Consider the following 6,000-nt stretch of genomic DNA (forward strand, 5'->3'; position numbering starts at 1 on the left):
AACATTCTTTAACCAAACTGCTATTTAATTTTCTAAAAATTGTGGCGGGGTGAAGACTATAAAAGAACATGACCACAATCAAGCAATTCTGCCTTGTTTATTGCTAGGGTTCTGGTAGTGTCATCCATCACTGCTTTGGTGCCACCAGTGCAGATACGAACTGAGTTAGAAGGCCAGATAGTACTATTACAAAAGGAGTTTTTCCTTTACAGATCTCCAAAAGGGCCTCAGGGATCACTCTTAGGGATCTAAAGACGTTTTTTACGTGCTCACTCTTTATAATCAGTTTACCCAGAGGTCTAGCTGAAGAGATCATAAGATCTCTTCACTGAAATGAACCCATTCTTCTTGTCTAAGGCATCTGCCTTAAACTTCTGTATCTTTAAAAAAAAAAAACTTCTGTAGCTTTAAAAAAATTATCTTAGGCACTGTAATTTACAGTATTGATAATGGCAGGGTTTCTAAGAATGGTATCTCTTTATCCAACTTTGCATCTCTTTCTGACAATCAAGTCTAAACATGTAGATCCCTGTTCCTTGCTCATATACTGAATCTGGTCTTACTACACCCTCAGATCTAAAGAAAGGGAGGGAGAAGAAGGAAAAAGAGAGGAAGGTGAAGAAGGAATGAACGGAAATATAAAGGAAAACAAAAATATTCTAAAGTTAAATTCTCATAAATGTTTCCAATACAAAGGCTGCTACTGATTCTTCTTTGTCCTAAAAAAATGAGTTCTCAGTTATAAACCTCTAATATAACTCCTAATATTTTGTTGCCTCATTTTTTCCAGGAAAATCTCAGATTACAGATCTTTAGGAAAATAGATTAAGTTCTCTCACTTTGCCACTTTCTATCTGCATAAAATCAAATAAGCTACCTAACCTCTCTAAGCTCCAATATTCTTATAAAAATTGGAATATTTTATCCCACATGAAAGTGCAGGGAAGATTCAAAGATTTAATGTAAAGACAGAGATAAAAAGAGATGCTCAAAAATAGCTTGATAGTAATAGAAAAATAATCAGGTTCTGAGCAGGAACTTTGAATTCACTAAATTGGCCCTCAACCTTTTCTACCCACTATTGTACAAGTTTTCAAATGAAGTTGAAGGGAGTGAAATAAGGCAGGCAGGTTCACGCTTGTAAATTAAAGGCAGAGAGGATCAAAGTCAGTTCATTCTGTTTGTTTTTTGGGGCCACACCCAGAAATGCTCAGGAGTTACTCCTGACTTTGCACTTGGAAATCACTCTTGGGGTCAGGAGACCACATGATACTGGGGATCCAACCGAGATTGATCCTGTGCAAGGCAAGTGCCCTACTCACTGTACTATCTCCTCTAGCCCCCCAAATCAGTTATGACTGATTTTTTTCACCAAGTTCAGAAATGTTTATCATGGTGGCAGCAAAAGAGGAAGAGAAAGAGTGATCTCTCTCCTTGCTGCAGGTTGCAACCCAACTCTGCCTTCTCCCATTTTTTCTACAAAGAATGTAGGCCTTTGCTGGTTTTGTTTTTCCTTCCCTCCCTCCCCACTCCCCTCCCCTCCCCTTCCCTTCCCTTTTCCTTCTTCCCCCTTTTTCCCTTTTCTCCCTTCCCCTCCTTCCTTCCTTCCTTCCTTCCTTCCTTCCTTCCTTCCTTCCTTCCTTCCTTCCTTCCTTCCTTCCTTCCTTCCTTCCTTCCTCCCTCGCTTCCTTCCTTCCTTCCTTCCTCCCTCCCTCCCTTCCTTCCTTCCTCCCTCCCTCCCTTCCTCCTCCTCCTCCTCCTCCTCCTCTTCTTCTTCTTCTTCTTCTTCTTCTTCTTCTTCTTCTTTTCTTCCCCCTTTCTTCCTCCCTCCTTCCTTCCTTCCTTCCTTCCTACCTTCCTTCCTTCCTTCCTTCCTTCCTTCCTTCCTTCCTTCCTTCCTTCCTTCCTTCCTTCCTTCCTTCCTTCCTTCCTCCCTCCCTCCCTTCCTTCCTTCCTCCCTCCCTCCCTTCCTCCTCTTCCTCCTCCTCCTCCTCTTCTTCTTCTTCTTCTTCTTCTTCTTCTTCTTCTTCTTCTTCTTCTTCTTCTTCTTCTTCTTCTTCTTCTTCTTCTTCTTCTTCTTCTTCTTCTTCTTCTTCTTCTTCTTCTTCTTCTTCTTCTTTTCTTCCCCCTTTCTTCCCCCTTCCTTCCTTCCTTCCTTCCTTCCTTCCTTCCTTTCTTTCTTTCTTTCTTTCTTTCTTTCTTTCTTTCTTTCTTTCTTTCTTTCTTTCTTTCTTTCTTTCTTTCTTTCTTTCTTTCTTTCTTTCTTTCTTCCTTTCTTTTCTGCCTGCATGTTATGTCTCCTGTTAAAATTTCTTCTTTTACATTTCTCAACAAAACTGGGGTGTCCTGGAGTAGGATACTGCCTATGCATATAAGCAGATGTAGCATATGCTAGTATCAGGTGAAGGATTCTTAGGACAAGATAGCTTGGTGTAGGTCTTACCATCTTGTCTGTGTGCTATGGGATGGTGGGAATCAAACTTGAATCAGCTGCATAGAAAATCAAGCATCTTCCCCACAGTACTGTCTCTCAGGCTTCTTAGGACCCTCAAATTCTATCAAAATAAGGAAATGTTTTGTAGGAAGGGTTTAATATCTATTTCATGCTTATTTTCTCATCTAGCTGCCAACGACTGCTCCCTCTACTGCTACCTAGAGGTATTACATTTACAAATTAATTTTCTTTTAAAAAATACCATTTCATTGGCTCTAACTTCATACCAAAATTTAACAACTTCCTAACCGCCAATTTACCCAACCCTTACAATACCTCACGTAGTTGAATATAATTTTAATCTCCAGTTGATGGACAAGAAGATTGCAGCTTAGTGGGACTGATGAATATTGGATTTAAAAAAAATTAAATGGTCACAGGACTGGAAAGATAATACAAAGGTTAAGAAACTTGCCTTGCATATGGTCAACTCTAGTTGAATCCCCAGTATTGCGTCTTATTCCCCAAGAACTGCCAGAAGTAACCCTGAATAGAGTCAGCCAGGAATATCCCCTAAGCACTGCTTGGGTTTGGCCCCCAAACATGCAAACCATTCACTCACTAAAGGTCACAAGAAGGGGGTTTCTATATGGAAAGAACAGGAAGGAAAGGGTAGGCAGCACACCAGTGGGCACGAGATGAATAATAAGGTCCCTTTGTGGGCTGGTCCCCATGAGGCACACACCATTTGACTGATCAATGTTGATCAGATGATAAGGGCAGAGTCAGGATTCAGTCAACTCTGTCTTGCTCTGGAAACAATGCCTGTAAACATTCTCATGCACTAAAACACTTATCTGCTGATGAGAGTAAAGCAATATTTTTTTAGTGTCTCATCAAGGAATTAAATTTAATTATACACAAATTTCAAAGTATACTCCTCTATAACCCATTGGTTACATGATGCCTAAGTGCTGCTCCGACCATTTTCCTTGGAGTGTGTGGACCTTTAGCCACACATTCAAAGTCTTCAGTGAATAATATGAGAGACACTTTGTCTTTAGTATACCAAAACGCTTAGCAATCTATGTGGTTCTACAGCATCTTGTTCATATTGTACCTAAGGTGACTGTTTCTGTTGAGCCACAACTTTGAAAATGATGCTTGACAGCAGGAAGAATATTTGAATTGAAAACTCTTCCCCAAAACTGTTTTGTTTACTCTAAACTATTAAACTACCTCACTCAATATTCCATAGCCTCTGTTTTATTCTATTTTGTGTTTTTCCCATGAGTTGGTTTATCTTGGAACTGAATATTTAGAAGTTCAGGACTAAATATTACTATACTTTGTTGCTGCAGTGTTCAGCTCAGGATCCGGCACAGAGTGGGTACTCACAAACATTTTCTAAGTGCTCTAATCTTACAGTCTGTACTGAGACTCTTTTGCTCACTTTCCAACCTTCATTACATCATCAAAACAAGACCTATATATTGCATATGCCGCTGTATCACTATATATTATTGCATGTGGCATCATAACGTATCACTGTCTCCTTATAATAAGATCTCACATTTATAGGGTTCATTAGAGTTACAGAAAATTGATGCAGATAGTGTCTGCTTTCCAAAAGTTTCATTACTTCTACTTTGCTTTTATAAAGATTTACCTGGGGATGGGATTGGGGGGTGGGAGGGAAACTGGGTTCATTGGTGATGGAGAATGAACACTGGTGGAGGGATGGGCTCCCGAACACTGCATGAGGGAAAAAAAGCACGAAATGTGTGAATCTGTAACTGTACCCTCACTGTGACTCACTAATTAAAAAATAAAAAAAAATAAAAAAAGATTTACCTTTGTACCTATTTTCACAAACTCAAATACAAAATAAAGAGGATTTTTCTCTTTGAAAAAGGATTTTTTTAAATTAAAAAAAACAGGGGGTGTTGCTTTTATGATGTTCAGCATTTGCTTTGTAGAAAGTGTTTTAGAAGAATCAGGCATCCCGGGCAGCAAGATGATATCACAAAAACGACTCATCAGGAACTACTCTATTCGATCTGTGTATGCACTATGTCATCTCTGCTTTTTCTTTGCCTGAATGCTATTTTAGACTTTATGTTTTATTTGGCATACTTTAATAGGTTGTTTTGGGGGCTGTGTAGGAACACTCAGAAAGTTCTATTTCTTCAACTTACATCGTTTTGTCATGCAAGAGGTGTCATGGGAGTGCTCTAGGTTTGCTTGAATCGTGTGAGAAACCTGTGAAGTGAGTTGTTGAACCTTAAAATTCTATTTGGACAATTAAGTTGAAGAGGGTTGAAAACATTATCTTTCAATTTCTCTCTTTCTTTCAAATGAATAAACACTGCTACTTAGAAAAGGACCCGAGTCAAACATTATGGTGTGGTAGTAGAAAGTGGAAAAGACTGCTAAAGACTATGCAGGGATATAAATAGGAATTTAAGAAATGGAGCAAATTGGCATTTTCTGCATGCACAGTCAGGTCACTGTCAATAGAAATAATTCATTTCTGCCTTTCCAACCTCTGTCCTTCATGTAGTACAATGTTCAATAGGCGTGATAATAGAATGTATATAGTCTTGGGGTGAAGGTATTGCTATTTTTAACCACTAAGTATAAATGTGACTGTTAATTTTTCATGTGTACTCTTTTTTATGATTAGTTTAGAGAAGAAAAATTCTATACTTAGCATTTTCTTTTTCCAAGAATTTTATCATAAACAAATGCTAAACATTGTCAAATATATGGTCCTTTTAAATCTGCTAATATGCTTAGTGTGATTCTTGTTAAGTATGTTAATATATTGATTTGTATTGATTTAATATTTTTTGACTAGTCTTTCATTGACAGGAATAAACCTTACTTGATTGTGATACATATCATTTTTATGCATTGCTAGTTATAATTTGACATTTTAGGAAGATTTTCAGCAACTACTTTCATTAGATATATTTTCCTGTAACTTTTGTTGGAATATCTGCATTTAATTTTATTAGAATAACACTAGATTCAGGATGAGTGACAAAATGATTTTTCTGTCCATTTTTTCTGGAATCAGCTATGTACATTGTTTCTTTAAATATTTGGAATACTTCACAAATAGAGCAATCTCTGTCTAGAGTTTAATTTCAATTTATCTTAATTAATGAAATTTTTTGTTTTGTTTTGTTTTAGGGCCACATCCTGTGGTTTTCAGGAGCTATTCTTGGTTCTGTGCTCAGAAGTAACGCTGGTAACACTTGTAGGGCCCACATGCAGTTTGGGGGTTAAACGAGTGTCAGCTGCTTTGCCGGGCAAGTGCCTTACCTCCTCTACTATCTCTCTAGTCCCTGCCTATAGTTTTCTCAGTGGAAATATTTTAAACTATGACTTCAATTTCTTTATTAAACAGAGGACTTTTTAGTTTATTCCTTCTGGAGTAAGGATTAATAATTTTTTATTCATAGAATTTACTTTATAAATTTTAATATGTATAGGCACAAAATTTGCACAAGATATTATTTAATGATTCTAAAAATATTATTTTAAAAATTATAATATTA

This window comes from Sorex araneus, chromosome X (assembly GCF_027595985.1).
Source record: "Sorex araneus isolate mSorAra2 chromosome X, mSorAra2.pri, whole genome shotgun sequence".
Classification (NCBI taxonomy): domain Eukaryota; kingdom Metazoa; phylum Chordata; class Mammalia; order Eulipotyphla; family Soricidae; genus Sorex; species Sorex araneus.